The sequence below is a fragment of the Suncus etruscus genome, chromosome 10 (assembly GCF_024139225.1).
Source record: "Suncus etruscus isolate mSunEtr1 chromosome 10, mSunEtr1.pri.cur, whole genome shotgun sequence".
Taxonomy (NCBI): Eukaryota; Metazoa; Chordata; class Mammalia; order Eulipotyphla; family Soricidae; genus Suncus; species Suncus etruscus.
The window spans coordinates 84,930,015-84,951,040 of NC_064857.1; the positions used below are offsets into that span (position 1 = coordinate 84,930,015).

Below are 21,026 nucleotides of genomic sequence, written 5' to 3' on the forward strand. Positions count from 1 at the left end.
TATAGATGATGAAGCTGAGTTGCAAAAAGCATTAGCACAATTGACTGAGATCACAGGATAGCAAGTGCCAGAACTGGGATTCAAAAAGACAGCACATTGACATAAAAGTTATTGCTCTTTTGAGCTTGCTATTTTAGTTTTAAAAAATTGAGTGTATTAACATTATGTATACATGAGTAGATAAAATTGGCACTCACAAAAATAAACATATTATGTCAAATCCAATTGACACACACAATGAAAAGAGATGACCCCCTGTTCCCCAGCCTCACATCAAAATGACAAGGATGACCAATTTCTAGCATTATGCTGAGTGGTGGTCCCTCCCCATTGTAACACAGATAATCAGGACTGCATAGTGGATAGAGCAGCATAATTATCATCCTTCCCAGAAAATAAGCCACTCTACATCCAAATAGAGCACATTAGAAGTGAATTTAAGAAAATGAAAGAGGTTTCTATAAAGTAACAGGTAGGGAAATACAGCTCTGGCATTTATTTTTGGTATTGTCAGGGAGTCTCGGTATTACAAAATTTCATGAGAATTGTTAACCAGAAAAAAATAAAAAGAATTGTTAACCAGAATGTGAGGAGCCTCATCTGCTTGTCTGATTGTAGCAAGCATCCTGCTGTGGATATGGAATGAGAAAGTCTGAATTTCCAGCAGAAGAGCTCATAATTGAGCATACAGTTATGGCTGCACATGAAAAGTAATGTATGGTGCAAAAGATAACGAAGAAGAGTACAATATGATCTGCACGCATTCCTGGGTTTATAGGCAATCAAGTAAGTATTAAAATTCGAGCACACTTAATTAAATGTCTCATTTTGAGTGGTGTGATGAATAAGGGTCATGAAATGGTTAGTGCCTAGAACTGAAAGTCAAATGCCTTAGATTTCATTCTAAATACCATCTTCAATTCACTTTGGGGGTTAAAGAGGCATGAATTCAAGCTCGCGCTTCTCCAGACTTTAACTTGGGTCCTGCAACATCAACTCTAGGTTAATAATGTATTTTGTCAAACTCCAATGCCAGTGAGAAACACAACTTAACCTATTGTTGGTACTGAAGACAGAAAGATAAAATTAGCGGCCGAAGCAATAGCACAGTGGTCGGGTATTTACCTTACAAGCACACTACCTGGGACGAACCCAAATTCAATCTCTGGCATCCATATGGTTCCAAGCCTGCCAGGAGTGATTTCTGAGTGCAGAGCCAATAGTAACTCCTAAGTGCCACCGGGTGTGGCCCCAATACCCAGAGAGAGAGAGAGAGAGAGAGAGAGAGACAGAGACAGAGACAGAGACAGAGACAGAGAGACAGAGAGAGACATAGAGAGAGAGACAGAGACAGAGAGACAGAGAGACAGAGAGAATCAGAAGTCAAGTTTTTACTTCTATCTTTTAAAATGTTACCATATAACAGATGTTTAAAAGTACTTTTTCTGTCAATAACTTATTTATAAATTATTTTAAAGAGCTATAAGCTCTTTAGAAGGTAGGTATTATTATTGTTAAAGGACAGAGTAGGCATTATTATTGATCTTACCAATTAGTATTTTCTGTCTGTAAAGAATTATGGGGTTGGGATGGGGGATATAAGAATTCAGGATACTGGTATTGTTCTTTGTTGTTGTTTTTTGTTTTTTATTTTCCCCACACCCAGGTGTGCTCAGGACTCACTCTTGACTGCACTGAGGCATCATTCCTGGAGGTACTAGGGGTTGAGGAGGGGCATATTCTAGCTGAGAATCAAACTAGTTTGACCACATGCAAAGCAAGTACCTTACCCTTTGTATTATCTCTAAATTTGGGATTGTTCTTTATAACCCGGCAAGGCTACTAGCCTATGTAGAGTGTTACTTTTATGTACAATGTAACATATTTCACAAGGTGAAGCAAATACATGACCTATTAGCTTTATTGAATAACTAGGAAAAAATCCTATGTTAAATTTGCAAAATTTACTCATTAAAGGCCTGCTATTGGCTAGTAATAGGTTTGAATTCTGGGCAATTTTAATTTATAAGTAGTTTGGTTCTTTTTCTTTAGGAGTTCCCCACCAAACTTGGAGCTTAACAAATTCAGATGAAGATATTCTCAACTCTAGAAGATAATATAGGAAGTGTCACTCAAGTAAGGTATTCAATAATCAACTGTGGAATAAAAACTGTATAATAAAAATGTACTTAGTACTCATTTTGAACAGGATGATGAGGGAGGTGTTGCAGATTATATAGAATTTAGATTAGAAATAGGAATGGTGAAGGGGGTTATTCTGTTTATGACTGAAACCCAACTACAAACATGCTTGTAATCATGGTGCTTAAATAAAGATATATATGTATATGTGTACATATATATATATATAAAAGAAATAAGAATTGAAGTTTTCCTTTCTCAACAACACAAATACACTTACTGGTACTTATGTAAATGTTCAAATTGCTATAAGTGCTTTTAGAAATAAAATATTTACTTCTGTGCTCGCTTCGGCAACACATATACTAAAATTGGAATGATAGAGAAGATTAGCAAAGATGACATGCAAATTTGTGAAGTATTCCATATATAAAAAATATTTACTTATATATAGATAAAAAATAATCCATTCACTATTTCACTATTTTCAAGGTATTTTTATATTCATGATGTCATTCCATATCCAGAGCTGACATATAAAATAAGTAGGGGAAGTATTATTACATATATATGATTTCCACCTTAGTAATGGATATATAAAGCAATTGCTATTTTCCTCAGAAACCAAAGACTCAGCAAAGAAATGATGAAGAAAGAATCTTTTTATGAAAGTTTATAAAGGAACTAGAGTTATTTGATAGAAGGCAGAAGAGAAAAAAAATAAGAAACAAGAGAAAGTTTAGGTCATTTCAGGAGGTTCATGTGTTCTGTTCAACATTCTTGGGTGGTACAAACGTCAATTGGTCTAGCACTTTCAGAAAATAATGTAGGAATTTCTCAAAAGTATGGCAATTGAACAATTTATACATGGTCAAATACTACTACTACTTTGCTATAAGAAAGGAAGAAATCGTGCAATTTGCCATAAAGGGGATTGAACTGGAGGGTATCAGGCAGAAGGCAATAGAACTGAATGGTTTCATGCTGAGGCCAGTTAGAAGGAGAGAGACAAATACAGAATGATCTCTCTCATATGTAGGACATACAAACTCATAATATGGGATTAGCAAATGGACAAAAACTACATATTATAAAAATGACCTTTCATAATGAAGTTTACCAGTCAGATGCAGAGTGATGTGAAGATGGTGAGGTGGGGGTAGACCCTGGAACAATGGTGGAGGGCAGAAGGTACTCTGGTGGTGGGTATGGTGCTCAAATGTCACGTTCACTAAACTCCATCATTGACGGCCTTGAAAATTTTAAATTGTGGCAGATAAAATAAAACTCAAAAAATTATGAGGTAAAATGCAATAGATGTTATGAAGATATTGTTATTTGAGGACCTGCTGTTGTTATGTATATATTTTTTTTTTTTTGGTTTTTGGGCCACACCCTGTGACGCTCAGGGGTTACTCCTGGCTATGCGCTCAGAAGTTGCTCCTGGCTTCTTAGGGGACCATATGGGACACCGGGGGATCGAACCGCGGTCCGTCCTAGGCTAGCGCAGGCAAGGCAGGCACCTTACCTCCAGCGCCACCGCCCGGCCCCATGTATATATTTTTTTGAGATTCAGTGCAGGGTACTGAGCAATGGTATAGCAGGTAGGAAGAAGCCACTTGGTTTGCAAGAGAATGACCAAAATTCAATCTTTGACAACCTATGTGGTCCCTTGAACACTACCAGGAGTAGGGTGTGTTCTCAAACAACAACAAAAAGGAACCTATATAGTGTGGTGCATTGAGTACTATACAAACAAAATTAATGATTGGTCAATTGTATTTAAATTGAATTCTTTTAACATTTGTAGAAGTGTAGAATGAAAAAGATGTACAACTTGATAACTTTTAACTTAATGACATTATGATCATAGTTCCTGTAAAGCTTATTTCATACCATTTGTAGTTCAACTCTTTCCACCCTTCCTTGCTCCAAATAATTGCTATCCGTTGTTTAGCATTATGGATGATTTTGTATTTTCTAGAAATTTATATTAATAGGCTAATATAATATGAACTCTTTTATTTTATCTGGCTTCTTCTCATAAGCATACATATTTTGAGATTCAACCACATTTGTGTATGTGCTAATGAGTCATTCCCCTTGTTATGCGATTGTGTTTCATCATATGATTATACTGCAATTTATTTACTTCTTGGTAAACTATTGAGTTTTTAGTTTGGAGGCATTTCAAACTAAATTTCAATAAAGTTTTTTTGTACAAGTCATAGTATGGCCATATGCTTTTATTTCTTTGGGAAAAATATTTAAGAATAGCATAGCTGGGATTACATAGGAGTTTTATTTTAGCATTGTAATAAACTCCAGTATTTCACATTATGCTTGCTTCAAGGATAAAATGGATATATTAAGATAGTATTCATTTCTTGATATGTCATTAAAGAATTTAATAAAAATTATTGATGTCAATGCTATTCCAATAGCTGTAGGTTCTCATCTAAATTTTCTTCTCAGACTAATATAAAAATAAATTATATTAATAGGCTCATCAATACTAAACTATAATCATACTCAGAATAAATTATCCTTAATTTCCACTATTTTACTTTTTACTATTGGATTTTGTTTCACAAAGCTGTGCTTAAGATATTGGCATAAATACATAAAATTTTGGCATGTAGAAATTTTCGTTGTAGGGTCTTAAAATTAGTGTACTTTTTTCATAAAAAGAAAATGGTAGGTTTTTTTTTATTGTGTTCAGGAACATTTTACATAACATTAGCTTTCCCATTTTTCAAATGTTAAACCAATAAAGGCTGCTGCCTTGTACTCATATTTTTCATTAAGATTTGAAAAAGCCCTACAAAGAATTTTTCTTTTATATGGATTTCTATAATCTTATTTTACTACTGGTTCAAAAAATAGTGTTTAAGTGATGATAAGACTACACATCTATAAATAATTTCATCATTTGTTTTAATAAATTTCAGAAAGCTTTTATTACCCATTTTATTTAGCAATTCAGACAAAAAATGAATTTGGTTAAAGGGTGCTAAAAATTTCCTTTAGGGTGCTAACAATTTAACTTATATAGATACATTTCGATATTTTAAGGTGCTCTGCATAATAATGTATTATTGTATAACTAATCCCTAATATTCTTTTTATTAAAGTTTTAGGCACAATTCAAAAGCTTTGATACAATGTGACTTGCAATATTATAATGCTATTAATAATAGAATCGCATGAATACATTATTCCTATACTCGTTGGGTACAAAACTATAGAAAGGCAGATAGGGCACTTGCCTTTACTCAATTTTATAACATACATGGTCACTGATCTCTTCAGGAGTGATTCCAGAATGCAGAACCAGAAGTAACCCCTGAGTACAACTGAGTGTGGCCCCAAAACAAACAAAACACAACAAAATGCTCCAATCCAAAACACTCCAATATAGTATCCAATTCCTTCCACCACTATCTCAGTGTTTCCCTCACTCCACACCTTAACAACTCCCCTTCACCCCCTCCCCCTGTTCTGCTGTTTGTACGCTCGGTTCTGTAGATCTCTTCTCAGGTTATGTTGCCATTGTTGTTTTTCACTTACTGTTTTTTTATATCACACAAATGAGAGAGATCTTTTCTGCATATTTCCCTCTCTTTCTGACTAATTTACCTCAGCAAGCTACTCTTCAAATCTATCTATATTGTGATAAATTGTATGATTTTGTCTTCTTTACTAGTTGCTATTTCATTGTGTCTATTTAAAGTAGTTTTTTAATACAATCATTTGTGTTTGTGGATACTTGGACTATCAGATTTTGTCTCTTGTGAATAGTTCTGCAATGAACATAGAAGCACAAATGTATTGGGGCAATGAAGGTTTTGTGTACTGGGGATATATGTCTATTATTGGAATAGCTGAGACATATGGAGTTTCACCCTAACATTTTTTTTGAGAAGTACCCAAACTGTTTTTCAAAGAGCTTCCTTTTCTCCCACATTTATGATAACACTGTTTTTTAATCTGTGCAATCTCACTGGTATCTTTTGTTGTTTTTATTTTTATTTTCCTGATGATAAGTGCTTTGACTCAGTACTTATATTCCTATACACTATTTTTATGACTTCTTAAGAAAATGTTTGTCCATCTATTCCCTCCATTACATTTTTATTGCTGCTTTTGTTGAGATTTAGATTTGTTTTATATACCTTGGATATTGATTCATCATGTGAATAATAGAAAAAAATTTCTCCTACTTTGTGGGGTATATTTTTACTCTGGTGAACATTTCCTTGATACCACAGAAGGTCCTTAATTTGACAGTTTCATTTTTTTCACTATTCCAACTATTTGACTGGCCAGTGGCATTGAGTCATTGATCAGTCCTCAAGATTCAACATCATGAAGGGTTCTGAATGTTTTCCTCAAATAATACATTAAGGTCTGATAATAGAATATTTAATCCCCTTGATTTGACTTTATGTTTACTATAAGATAGGGTTTGAGAGGTTTTCTTATGAAAACTTTTTGCACATGCTGAGCACAGAGCCATAAGTAAGCCATAAGATTCACCAATGATGTAACTCAAACTGAAAGACAGATGAACTTGCAAATAGAAAGCAAAGAGGTACTAGAACAAATCTGACAGACAAAGTAAGGATAGCAACCAGAACAATGGGAGGAAGAAAAATCCATAATGATGTATTAGGGCAGCTGAATTTATCTTTGAATAGTTCATCTCAGGGTTGCAGTTTTAGGAAATTAAAGTAGTTTGATTCTGATTACTTTAATACTTCTATCTAAATAACACCAGCATGTAAATCCTTATTTGTCTTGTCTTTTCTAGAATGTTCACAAGTTCAGTGTAATTTCATTGACCTCAACAATTATTTAAGCCAATTCTTATTTATAAAAATTAATATATAAGATATTTTTACATTACAAATAATATAAAATCATGATTAGAAATCTAGGCTACAAAATTTTCCTCTTAAAATTGGTTTAAATATCAGGCTTTATGTGGAGGATATGAATGATTACTGTGAACACAGCTTGAAAATAAGGGAAGTAAGGGAAAATGACTATTCTCTTGTTGAGGGCAATGATGTACTTATAGGATATCTGTATATCCAACCATAAAATCTAGTTATTGACTGTATTATTCTATGCCTCTGTGATTTCACTTATTTCTTGTCTAGTATATCTGTTCATTTCTTGAATGTGGTGCAATGAAATCATCCTCCATAATTGCATTTTTATCAAGGTCAATGTGCATTTCTAATATTTTGCAATATATATTTAGCTACTATCTTTGTGGTGCATGCAACTTTATGACTTTTATATCTCCTTCATAAATTGTTCTTTTATCTTTGTTTAATGTCCTTCAGTATCCTTCTCAGTAATTTTAACTTTAGATTCCACTTCCTTTAGTTTTATGTCTAATATTTCTGCTTTGAGTTGTTTATATTTAGGATAAATAAATATAAATAAATAGGTTGTGTCTCTTCTCACTTCTTGGCTATTAATTTTTTTCATGTAAAGTATTATGATAAACAACATAAATATATAAAATCATTACATTTTGAGAGTTCTGTCTACTTATAGATAATGTGAAAACCAGAACACAATTTAATTTTTATCACTAAATTTATTTCCAATGTTCTCATTTATTTCTCCTGACTTTAACTTATTTTATTTTATTGCTATTCATTTAATTACTTCCCTTGTTAAATCAGAAAACTGACTTATTTATTAGATTTTCATTCTTATAAATGTCTTCATCACTTTTCCTGTACCACCAATAACATACACTAATAATTTAATATCTATTATGACATATAGCAAATGCTCTTTGTTTTCCTATCAGAACCTTCAAATCCTTTCATGAATGTTTGAAGTATCCTTATTTCCCAACCCTCACTTTAGATTTTTTTTGAAAATTATATTTTGCTAAAATATTTTATAACTTTATTATTACTCCATATTTTTTCTTTTTCACAGATTATTATTTTATAATTATATCATATATAATGGTCTCAATAAACATTTTAAATTTAGCTATAACTATATTTATTTCAAAGACTTTATGATTCCTAGCTCATGTAATTTTTCCTCTTCATTGAAATTTAGTTTCAGTTCATTTGATGTTTAATGTTCTTCTTCAGGTCATTTGTTCCTATGGGTGGATAGTATATTATTACAATTTTCACAATTAAATTTTATTATCTAGTAAGGGAATGATATTTTGGCTAGGAATAGAACTCCATGTTCAAAGTTCTTTTAGCTCAAAAGAGTAAAAATAAAAGTTGCTTTTCTTGCATATCACAAACATTTTATATAAATATTCACATTTAAAAAAAGGTTAGGTTGGCGGTTGACCCAGGCTGACCTGTGGAGTTCAGTCACTGTGGCTAGGATCTGAACCACACAGTCTGCCAGGTAGAGGGGGTGAGGCAGTTGACTCAGGCCGACCGAACCTGTGGAATTCAGTCACTGCAAGCCAAACCACGAAATACAAAGAAATATGGGTAAACTAAGGAAGACACTAACAACTGGGGATATAGAAAGAAATCCTTGCAAGTTTCCAAGTCCACCAAAATGCATGGCCCAATAGATGAAGACCTAAAAGCAGCATTGCAAACCATGGCAAAAGAAATCAAGGTATCACTAGCCAGCGAGTTAAAAAAATCCATAGACGAACAAATCAACCAACTCAAAGAAAAACTTTGACAGAAGATGAGAGAATCCATATAGATGGAATTAAAAGATATAAAAATATCTTAGCAAGCCATAGTAGCAGAATTATACAGTTGCAGAATCACATAGAAGAACTTAAAGTAAAACTACAAATCAAAAATGACAAAGAAGCCAATAAGGAAATAAAAGGTAAAGCATTGGAAGAAAAAATTAGGTATTAATGAACAAAGACAAAAGAAATAATATACGGATTGTAGGAATACCAGAGGGGAGGAAATAGGGAAAGAGGAAGAACAAGTGGTTAGGGAAATAATAACAGAAAACATACCCACCCTATGGAAAGAGGTTCTGGTGCAAATCCAGGAGGTAAAAAAAGTCCCTAATAAAATAAAACCTAATAAACCAACACCAAGACATATAGCAATCCAAATGACAGAAAACAAAGAGAAAGATAAACTCCTTAAAGCAATAAGAAAGAAAAACAACCTTCAACTACAACGGAAAGAACATAAGAATCATTTAAAAATATTGAAGCAAGAAGACAGTGGAATGGCATATTTAAACTGAATGAAACTTCCAACCTAGAGTCCACTACCCAGCAAAACTCTCATTCATATGGGAGGGAGGACTAAAAACATTCTCAGATAAAAAAGAAGTTGCATTATTTGCGCAAACAAAACTGATTCTAAATGATATACTCAGAGAAGAATTCCACAATCAAAACCCCAGATTATAATAATCCACAATCTAAACCCCAGATTGTAATAACAACCACCCTACACAATACAACTACACAACAGCCCTCAATATAAATAATATCCTTAAATCTCAATGGACTAAACTCTCCCATTAAAAGTCACATAGTAGAGACTTGGATCAGAAAACAAAACCTCGATTTCTTCTGCCTGCAAGAAACACACCTATAAGTATAGGGTAGACACAGACATACAAAGAAGGATAGAATTCAATTATTCAAGCCAATGGAAAACAAAAAAAGCGAGGACAGCCATTCTTACATTAGACCAAATTGCATTCAACCTCAAGAAACTGATCAGAGACAAAGAGGGTCACTACTTACTGATCAAGGGAACACTAGACCAAGAAGTATTAACTCTGGTCAATATTTATGCACCAAAGGCAGAGCCAGCAAAATATGTAAGGCATTTGCTTGCAAACCTAGAGAAACATATGGAAGAAAATGTGATAATAGTTGAAAATTTCAATACTCCACTATCACCAGTGAACAGACTCACCAGACAGAAAACTAGTAAAGAAATAAGAGCACTAAATGAGAAGTTAGAAAAACAAGGGGTAATGGATTTATATAGGGCCCTCCACTCCCAGAAAACAGAATAAACATTCTTCTCAAGTTTACATGGAACCTTCTCCAGAATGAACCAGACTTAAGGATATAAATCTAAAATGCATAAATTCACAAATATAAAGATCATTATAAATACCCTATCAGATCACTATGCAACAGAAATCAAGATTGATTGTAAGAAGAAGCTATGGAGAAAATCCAATACCTGGAGATTAAACAACATGCTGCTCAACAACACCTGGATCAAAGAGGGACTCAAGGAAGAAATAAAAAGATTCCTTGAGACTAATGATAATGAAGAGACAAATTGTCAAAATCTATGGGACACAGCAAAAGCAGTAATCAGGGGGAAACTCATAACAATACAGGACTATGTCATAGCAATACAGGACTATATTAACAATTTAAAGGGACACCTTATGGAGCCGGAAAAACAGCAGCAAAGAAACCCAAACACAACCAGAAGACAAGAAATAATAAAAACCAGAGCAGAAATAAACAACATAGAAACTAAGAAAACAATACAAAAAATCAATGAGACCAGGAGTTGCTTTTATGAAAGAATAAACAAGATTGACAAACCACTGGCAAAACTCACCAAAAAAGAGGGAAAGCACCCAAATAAATAGGATCACAAATGAAAGGGGAGAAATTACAACAGAACCCCAAGAAATCCAACACATCAGGAGGACTTATTATGACCAACTATACTCAATCAGTTTAGAGAACCCAGAAGAAACACAGATTTCTGGAAAAATACCATATTTCAAGACTGGATAAGGAGGATGTAAAAAACTTAAACAGGCCAATTACATCTAAGGAAATTAAATAAGTAATTAAGAAATTTCCCAAGAACAACAATCCAGGTCCAGATGGTTTTACAGGTGAATTCTATCAAACATTCCGAGAAGAATTACTACTACTGATTCACAGGCTCTTCCAAGACATTGAGAAGATAGGAATTCTTCCTAATTCCTTCTACAATGCAAATATGACACTTATTCCCAAAGATAGCAAAGACACCTCCAAGAAAGAAAACTGCAAACCAATCTCACTAATGAACATAGATGCAAAAATCCTCAACAAAATCTTAACAAACCGAATCCAGCACTACATCAAAAAAAATATGCACCATGACCAAGTGGGTTTCATACCAGAGATGCGAGGATGGTTCAACATATGCAAATCAATCAAAATCATACACCACATCAACAATAAGAAAGACAAATATCACATGATAATATCAATTGATGCAGAGAAGGCATTTGACAAAATCCAACACCGATTCATGATGAAAACATTCATCAAAGTAGGACTGGAAGGAACTTTCCTCAAGATAGTTATAGCCATCTATAAAAAGCCCACAGCCAACATTATCTTCAATGCTGAAAAACTGAAAGCACTTCCACTAAGGTCAGGAACTAGGCAAGGCTGTTCACTCTCTCCACTCTCATTCAATATAGTTTTAGAAATCCTAGCAATAGCAATCAGACAAGAGAACAGAATCAAAGGAATCCAAATAGGGAAAGAGAAACTCAAACTATCTCTTTTTTGCAGATGATATGATGATATACATCGAAAACGCTGGAGTCCACAGTAAAACTTCTAGAAACAATTAACAAATACAGCAAAGTGTCTCGCTACAAAGTCAATACACAAAAGACAGTAGCATTCCTATAAACAAATAAATAAGTAGAGGAGAAAGAGATTAAAGAGACAATCCTATTTAAAATAGCATCAAAAATATCAAGTACCTAGGTATCAACCTTACAAGAGAAGTGAAGGACCTATATCATGAAAACTTCAAAACACTTCAGAAAGATATTGAAGAGGACCTAACGAAATGTCCACAGGAATTCTTGGTTACGAGGGGTGGACACCCTAATTTGACACCTGATTGCTCATACTAGATAACATATTCAGTTTGCATTATAAAAATGTCTTGATTAAACCCTCCAATATATCCTTTTGCTCTGGTTTATGTCCTCTATTAGGACCTGAAGCATAAGACCGTCTCGACCACTGAAACAGTCAACTCTGTAATTATATTACAGGCCCTATTCATCAAACATGTTTGGGTAAATTAAAATTTTTTTCTCTATCTTTTCTTCTCTCTTCTCACTACTTCTTTCTCTCTTTCAAATAAAACACACACTGTTACTTTCTCTTTAGGAAAGGAATTTCGATACATAAGATGTAGCGGACAATACTACATAGGGTAGCCACCTACAAAGGTAGGCATCATTAACACATTGTTTAGTACTCAAGATATGAAACTTTTGTGTATCCTAAATTGCTCCATTCCTTATCTAACCCCAAAACCTTCATTTATGAAAGCCTAACCCCATCACCGACGAAATGCCTAGAAAATGGGAAAACCTTCCAACTCCGATGCACCAACTCAATTTCTCTTAATTGATTTATTAATTTTTTTACCCTTTTTTACTATACCAATCTTTCTTTTTTTTCTCTCTTAGCCTTTGCTCTCCCTTCCTCTTTTTCTTAAGCTATACCTAAGCTATTTATTTATCTTAATTCAAGCAATTCTTAAGAGCTCAGACCCATCCTAGAAAGGGTCAGACTTCTAACAACATCTTAAGAATAGATCACTATTGTATGTTTTTATGTGGGAATGAGTACATAGAGAGAGGACTCCTCTATGAGAGCCAAACCTAAATTGTAGTCAATCCATGCCTATAGTGTATATAGCCCCTCCTATACATTATCCCTCCACCCCCATTCAGAAATCCTACTATCCCTCCACCCTCCAATTAGAAGTCCTACTATCCCTTCACCCCCAATCCCAATCTGATATCTCACCTTATTAACACTCTTTACCCTCAGTTCCAAACCCATTAGGTAGCAAGACCAACCTCCTGCCCCAATGAGCCATCACCCAGCTCCCAAGAGAAGGGACACACACTCAGCCTCACATCTTGTCCCCTGGAAGATACTACAACCAACACCCCTACTGACTCATTTTCTGAGGCCCTCCATCTCACCCCCTCCCAAATGTGGACTCTTGTTTGATACCAGACTCAGCTCCAGAAGGATCCCCAGTGAAAGAACTCTAGTTGAGTCCTTTTTGCCTCAAATCATTCCGCAAACTCAACAAGACCAGGATATGTGATGAAAATGTTTTTATCCCACCCTTTATCCCACCCCCACAAGAATATCTCAAAAGACAATCGGGAAGCATATATTTCCTTTATAAGTTTAAGACCGATATAATACTACCTCTTAACCTATTTATCCTCAAATGTAAGGTAGTCTCTTGCATCACTTTATTCCCTTAATATTTTTTAAACTTATTTTTATGTATTTTTCTTTATATATGAGTATGTATGTGTAATATATATTGTTTTGTTTCTGTTTTCTTTTCTCCTTAATTCTACCTGCTTTGGTTCTGCTTGAAACAAAAACTACTGGAAGAAGAGCTCAGGTCAAAACCAGGACACAGAGATGATGGAGCCTGACATTCTCATCCACAAATGCACCAAACGATAATATAGTACCATTTCTTCTTGCAAAGGCATACTAAAGAAGGGGATATTTTATGTATTCAAACAAGCTCTTATCTACTAGGGATAAAAACCCATACACTTTATAATATAGGGGCACCTCCCACCTGGAACATGTGTCATGTGCCCCAATTTCGATTTCAGGTGATTAGACAGTGACCTCCAACCCTGAACCCAAGATCCCAGACATAGAACCAACAGAGTTCTCTACAACAGCCCCAGGAACCATCTCTTTCTGGGACATTCTTGATACTGCTCTGATACCAACATGCACCAGTTTTGATATGACATCTGACAATGAGGAAATGGCAATGGAAATGGCAATGGTCTAAGAACAGGTTGTCTGACCTCACCTCCTAAAGATAAGATGAAATTGGAAGACATGTCATCCTTTGATTTGTACAAAAGCCAAGTTCATTATCTACAGAGGACTGACTGTGATAACTATGACTGAGCAGTACTTATCCTGGGACCAATAAAAAAGACCCAAGTCTAGGCCTTGGCCTCTGATCTGTACAACATCCAAAATCTCTAATTCCAGAGGTCTGACTGAGACAACTGCAACCGAGCAGATCTTCTGGAAACATAATGAAAGACACTATCCTATGCTTTGTCCTAGGATCGGGGCAAAAACCAAGACCACCAACTACAGAAGACTGATTAAAACTACAGTGATGGAACAGAACTTCCAGAACCATAAAAAGAGACTCCATCCTAGTCTCCATCCTATGGCCTGTGCAAATACCAAGATCTCTAGCTACAGAGGCCTGATTTTTATCATCCACGACTGAGTGGAAAGTTTCCAGACACCACAAAAAGACCTAGGGGAGAGTAAAAGAGCATGTATAAAGCCTGTAGTTAATCCCATGACAGTATACTTCAAGGGTGGAGAAACCCTGTATCTTAGGCCAAGTGAATTCTCTTTCTAATCTCCCCAATATTTACTGTGCCTATGCAAGAAAGAAAAGACAAATTAATTTTTGGGGGGTTTGTAATTACTGTTTGTTGTTTTATACCCTTGTTTTTTTGTGCTTTGTATTGTTTTTATTTTAGATCTGTGGTTATTTGTGGTTGCTTTCTTTATTGCTGTGGTGCTTTTTGAGCTTTTTGTTTGATTTTTAAAATTTTTTTGTATTGTTGTTTTTTCTTTCTTTTCCTTTTCTTCTCTTAAATTGATATTTATAGCCTCTAGAATGACTTTTCCCATTTTTTTGCCTGTTTGACTTTTGCCCCATTTTATATTTTTTCCCTTTCCTTCAAACAGAACCACATAACTTGAACTATCTTGTTCCACCTCACAAATTGAGGGAAAAATAATGGTGGGTACCAAGACCAAACAGTCTTATGAACATTAAGTAGAAATTAAAAAATGATCAGACTTAAACACCAAAAGCAAAGCCAATGACACCAGAATCAATACCCAATCTACAACATGCTATATACAGAGGGGACCACTTATACTAGCAGCCTGGAGGGTAAAGAAGGGGGATATGGGTTTTATGCTGGGAACAGGGGTGAAGGGAGAACAACATTGGTGGTGGGAATGCCCCTGATTCAATGTCATTATGTACCTAAAATATTACTGTGAAAGATTTGTAATCCACTTTGGTCAAAATAAAAATTCAAAAAATAAACAAAAAATAAGGTTAGGTTTTGTAGGCCACTTTCTCTCCTTAATGTTCAACTTTTTAGTTTTAGCATAAAAAGCAATTATGTAAACAAACCAGTATATTGTGACCCAATAAACTTCGCAAATAAGAGCACAATAAAATTTTCTTATGGGTCATTTATTCAGATGTTTTAACCTCTAATTTGATTCTGGTATGGTTCTTTCACTTTTGCATTTTGCTCTTATAAAATATTTTTGAATTTCCAATTGGAAGTAAATTTATATGCATAATAGTCCTTCAGTAGCAGTATTACAATCCATGGAGCCTAAAAGGATAAAAGGGGGTGAAATGGAGGTTGGAAAGAGAAAGAAAGAGAGAGAGATAGAAAGAAAAAGAAATTAAAGAAAGAAAAAGAGAGAGGGGGAAGAAAGAAAGGAAGAGAAGGAGGGAGGGAGGGAAAGAAGAAGGGAGGATGAGGATGAGAGGAGATAGCGAGAAAGAGAGAGCACTGCATATGGAGGAAGGTTAGTTACCTGGGGAAATTGGCAGTGTAAAATGAACACTGGTGAAGTGATGAGTATTGGAACATTGTATGATTAAACTTAACTATAAAAAACTTTTCACTCTGTATCTCACAGAGATATAATAATAATAATAATAATAATAAACATTTGAGAATAATCTCCTATTTTGTTTAAAATAATAAATTAAGATATGCATTTATGGGGACAGCGAGTGGCGCTAGAGGTAAGGTGTCTGCCTTGCCAGCACTAGCCTAGGATGGACCGTGGTTGGATCCCCCGCATCCCATATGGTCCCCCAAGCCAGGAGCGACTTCTGAGCACATAGCCAGGAGTAACCCCTGAGCGTAATCGGGTGTGGCCCAAAAACTAAAAAAAAAAAAAAAAAAAGATATGCATTTATGCTTTTTCTTGATATTTTAAACTACCGTATTTGCCGGGACTGGGCGTATAAGATGGCCCCCTAATTTTGCAGTTAAAACATAGGTTTAGGCCTATATTCACTGTATCAGACAGAGCGTTCCTGTGTTGTAACTGGTATGTACCACAGTGAGCCAATCACAACAAGCAAAGGTTCAAAGGTTCTACTGTAATAGACTTCCTCTCTGACTCTGGCCAATCTGAGCAGGCCTTTTACAGTGTCGATTCGGGTCCAGAACATTGTCTAATTTGCATGCATAAAAAGCCTGCTTGGATTGGCTGAGTTAAGAGGTGTTCAGAGCAGCCTTGCAGTGATTGGTGCAGGATCGAGTTGGAAAATTTGTTTTGTGGCAATCTTCAGACAATTTTCGTTTAGCAGCATATTGAAACATTTGCCGGATATACTTGGAGTATAAGACAACCCCCGATTTTCGATTGACTTTTTTTTTTTTTGTTTCAAAAGTCGTCTTATATGCCGGAAAATACGGTATATTTTTTCAGCTCAGAGGAACTTTTTTTTTGGGGGGGGGGATTTTTGTTTGCTTTTTGCTTAGAATGGAGGACATCAGAGGGATCTGATCTGGAGATAACAGCATGCAAAGCAAACTAGCCCATAAAGATCTATTTCTATTAATTTGATAAGCATTGACTCATTTATTTTTCTTTTTTTTGTTACATATAACAATTTTTTTTAATTTATTTAAACACCTTAATTACATACATGATTGTGTTTGGGTTTCAGTCATGTAAAGAACACCACCCATCACCAGTGCAACATTCCCATCACCAATGTCCCAAGTATCCCTCCTCCCCACCCGACCCCCGCCTGTACTCTAGACAGGCTCTCCATTTTCCTCATACATTCTCGTTATTAGGACAGTTCAAAATGTAGTTATTTCCCTAACTAAACTCATCACTCTTTGTGTTGAGCTTCCTGAGGTGAGCTGGAACTTCCAGGTCTTTTCTCTTTTGTGTCTGAAAATTATTATTACAAGGGTTTCTTTCATTTTTCTTAAAACCCATAGATGAGTGAGACCATTCTGCGTTTTTCTCTCTCTCTCTCTCTGACTTATTTCACTCAGCATAATAGATTCCATGTACATCCATGTATAGGAAAATTTCATGACTTCATCTCTCCTGACAGCTGCATAATATTCCATTGTGTATATGTACCACAGTTTCTTTAGCCATTCATCTGTTGAAGGGCATCTGGGTTGTTTCCAGAGTCTTGCTATGGTAAATAGTGCTGCAATGAATATAGGTGTAAGGAAGGGGTTTTTGTATTGTATTTTTGTGTTCCTAGGGTATATTCCTAGGAGTGGTATAGCTGGATCGTATGGGAGCTCGATTTCCAGTTTTTGGAGGAATCTCCATATCGCTTTCCATAAAGGTTGAACTAGACGGCATTCCCACCAGCAGTGGATAAGAGTTCCTTTCTCTCCACATCCCCGCCAACACTGTTGACTCTCATTGTTTGTGATGTGTGCCATTCTCTGGGGTGTGAGGTGGTATCTCATCGTTGTTTTGATTTGCATCTCCCTGATGATTAGTGAGTGGAACATTTTTTCATGTGTCTTTTGGCCATGTGTATTTCTTCTTTGTCAAAGTGTCTGTTCATTTCTTCTCCCCAATTTTTGATGGGGTTAGATGTTTTTTTCTTGTAAATTTCTGTCAGTGCCTTGTATATTTTGGAGATTAGCCCCTTATCTGATGGGTATTGGGTGAATAGTTTCTCCCACTCAGTGGGGGGCTCTTGTATCCTGGGCACTATTTCCTTTGAGGTGCAGAAGCTTCTCAGCTTAATATATTCCCATCTGTTAATCTCTGCTTTCACTTGCTTGGAGAGTGCAGTTTCCTCCTTGAAGATGCCTGTAATGTCCTGGAGTGTTTTGCCTATGTGCTGTTCTATATATCTTATGGTATGGAGGCTGATATCGAGGTCTTTAATCCATTTGGATTTTACCTTCGTACATGATGTTAGCTGGGGGTCTAAGTTCAATTTTTTGCAAGTGGCTATCCAATTGTGCCAACACCATTTGTTGAAGAGGCTTTCCCTGCTCCATTTAGGATTTCCTGCTCCTTTATCAAAAATTAGGTGATTGTATGTCTGGGGAACATTTTCTGAGTATTCAAGCCTATTCCACTGATCTGAGGACCTGTCCTTATTCCAATACCATGCTGTTTTGATAACTATTGCTTTGTAGAACATTTTAAAGTTGGGGAAAGTAATTTCTCCCATATTCTTTTTCCCAATGATTGCTTTAGCTATTCGAGGGTGTTTATTGTTCCAAATGAATTTCAAAAGTGCCTGATCCACTTCTTTGAAGAATGTCATGGGTATCTTTAGAGGGATGGCATTAAATCTGTATAATGCCTTGGGGAGTATTGACATTTTGATGATGTTAATCCTGCCAATCCATGAGCAGGGTATGCGTTTCCATTTCCGTGTGTCCTCTCTTATTTCTTGGAGCAGAGTTTTATAGTTTTCCTTGTATAGGTCCTTCACATATTTAGTCAAGTTGATTCCAAGATATTTGAGTTTATGTGGCACTATTGTGAATGGGGTTATTTTCTTAATGTCCATTTCATCCTTATTACTATTGGTGTAGAGAAAGGCCATTGATTTTTGTGTGTTAATTTTGTAGCCTGCCACCTTGCTATATGAGTCTATTGTTTCTAGAAGCTTTTTGATAGAGTGTTTAGGGTTTTCTAAGTAGAGTATCATGTCATCTGCAAACAGTGAGAGCTTGACTTCTTCCTTTCCTATCTGGATTCCCTTGATATCTTTTTCTTGCCTAATCGCTATAGCAAGTACTTCCAGTGCTATGTTGAATAGGAGTGGTGAGAGAGGACAGCCTTGTCTTGTGCCAGAATTTAGAGGGAAGCCTTTTAGTTTTTCTCCATTGAGGATAATATTTGCCACTGGCTTGTGGTAGATGGCCTTCACTATATTGAGAAAGGTTCCTTCCATTCCCATCTTGCTGAGAGTTTTGATCAAGAATGGGTGCTGGACCTTATCAAATGCTTTCTCTGCATCTATTGATATGATCATGTGGTTTTTATTTTTCTTGTTATTGATGTTGTGTATTATGTTGATAGATTTACGGATGTTAAACCAGCCTTGCATTCCTGGGATGAAACCTACTTGATCGTAGTGGATGATCTTTTTAACGAGGTATTGAATCCTATTTGCCAGGATTTTGTTGAGGATCTTTGCATCTGCATTCATCAGCGATATTGGTCTGTAATTTTCTTTTTTTGTAGCATCTCTGTCTGGTTTAGGTATCAAGGTAATGTTGGCTTCATAAAAGCTATTTGGAAGTGTTTCTGCTTGTTCAATTTCATGAAAGAGTCTTGCCAAGATTGGCAGTAGTTCCTCTTGGAAAGTTTGATAGAATTCATTAGTGAATCCATCTGGACCTGGGCTTTTGTTTTTCGGCAGACATTTGATTACTGTTTTAATTTCATCAATGGTGATGGGGGTGTTTTACATCCTCTTCCTTCAACCGTGGAAGATTATAAGAGTCCAAGAATTTATCCATTTCTTCCAGGTTCTCATTTTTAGTGGCGTAGAGTTTTTCAAAGTAGTTTCTGATTACCCTTTGAATCTCTGTCATATCAGTAGTGATCTCTCCTTTTTCATTCCTGATACGAGTTATCAAGTTTCTCTCTCTCTCTTTCTTTGTTAGGTTTGCCAGTGGTCTATCAATCTTGTTTATTTTTTCAAAGAACCAACTTCTGCTTTCGTTGATCTTTCGGATTGTTTTTTGGGTTTCCACTTCGTTGATTTCTGCTCTCAGCTTTGTTATTTCCTTCTGTCTCCTATTCTTGGGTCCTTTTGTTGAGCATTTTCTAGTTCTATTAGCTGTGTTATTAAGCTGCTCATGTAAGCTCCTTCTTCCTTCCTGATGTGTGCTTGCAAAGCTAAAATTTTTCCTCTCAGTACTGCTTTTGCTGTGTCCCATAAGTTCTGAGAGTTTGTGTCTTTATTGTCTTTTGTTTCCAGGAACCTTTTGATTTCCTCCTTGATTTCATCTCGGACCCGCTGGTTATTGAGCATGAGGCTGTTTAACTTCCAGGTGTTACAGTGTTTCTTCTGAGTCCCTTTGGAGTTCACAAAAAATTTCAGAGCCTTGTGGTCAGCGAAGGTAGTCTGCAAAATTTCTATCCTCTTGATCTTATGGAGGTATGTTTTTTGTGCCAGCATGTAGTCTATCCTGGAGAATGTCCCATGTACATTGGAGAAGAATGTGTATCCAGGTTTCTGGGGATGGAGTGTCCTATATATATCCACTAGGCGTCTTTCTTCCATTTCTCTCCTCAGGTCTAGTATATTCTTGTTGGGTTTCAGTCTGGTTGACCTATCCAGTGTTGACAAAGCCGTGTTAAGGTCCCCCACAATTATTGTGTTGTTGTTGATATTATTTTTTAGATTTGTCAACAGTTGTATTAAATATTTTGCTGGCCCCTCATTCGGTGTATATATGTTTAGGAGAGTGAATTCTTCCTGCTCTACGTACCCCTTGATTAATATAAAATGTCCGTCTTTGTCCCTTACAACCTTCCTGAGTATAAAGTTTGCATTATCTGATATTAGTATGGCCACTCCAGCTTTTTTATGGGTGTTGTTTGCTTGGATAATTTTTCTCCAGCCTTTTATTTTGAGTCTATGTTTGTTCTGACTATTCAGGTGCGTTTCTTGTAGGCAGCAGAATGTTGGATTGAGTTTTTTGATCCATTTAGCCACTCTGTGTCTCTTGACTGGTGCATTTAGTCCATTGACGTTGAGAGAAAGAATTGTCCTGGGATTTAACGCCATCTTTAT

The 21,026-nt window shown here is 35.7% G+C and overlaps 1 pseudogene; it reads left to right on the plus strand.

Annotated features, from left to right (window-relative positions):
- Nucleotides 1-2,483: 2,483 nt before the first annotated feature.
- On the plus strand, nt 2,484-2,575 carry LOC126020992 (uncharacterized; annotated as a pseudogene).
- The last annotated feature ends 18,451 nt before the right edge of the window (nt 2,576-21,026 follow it).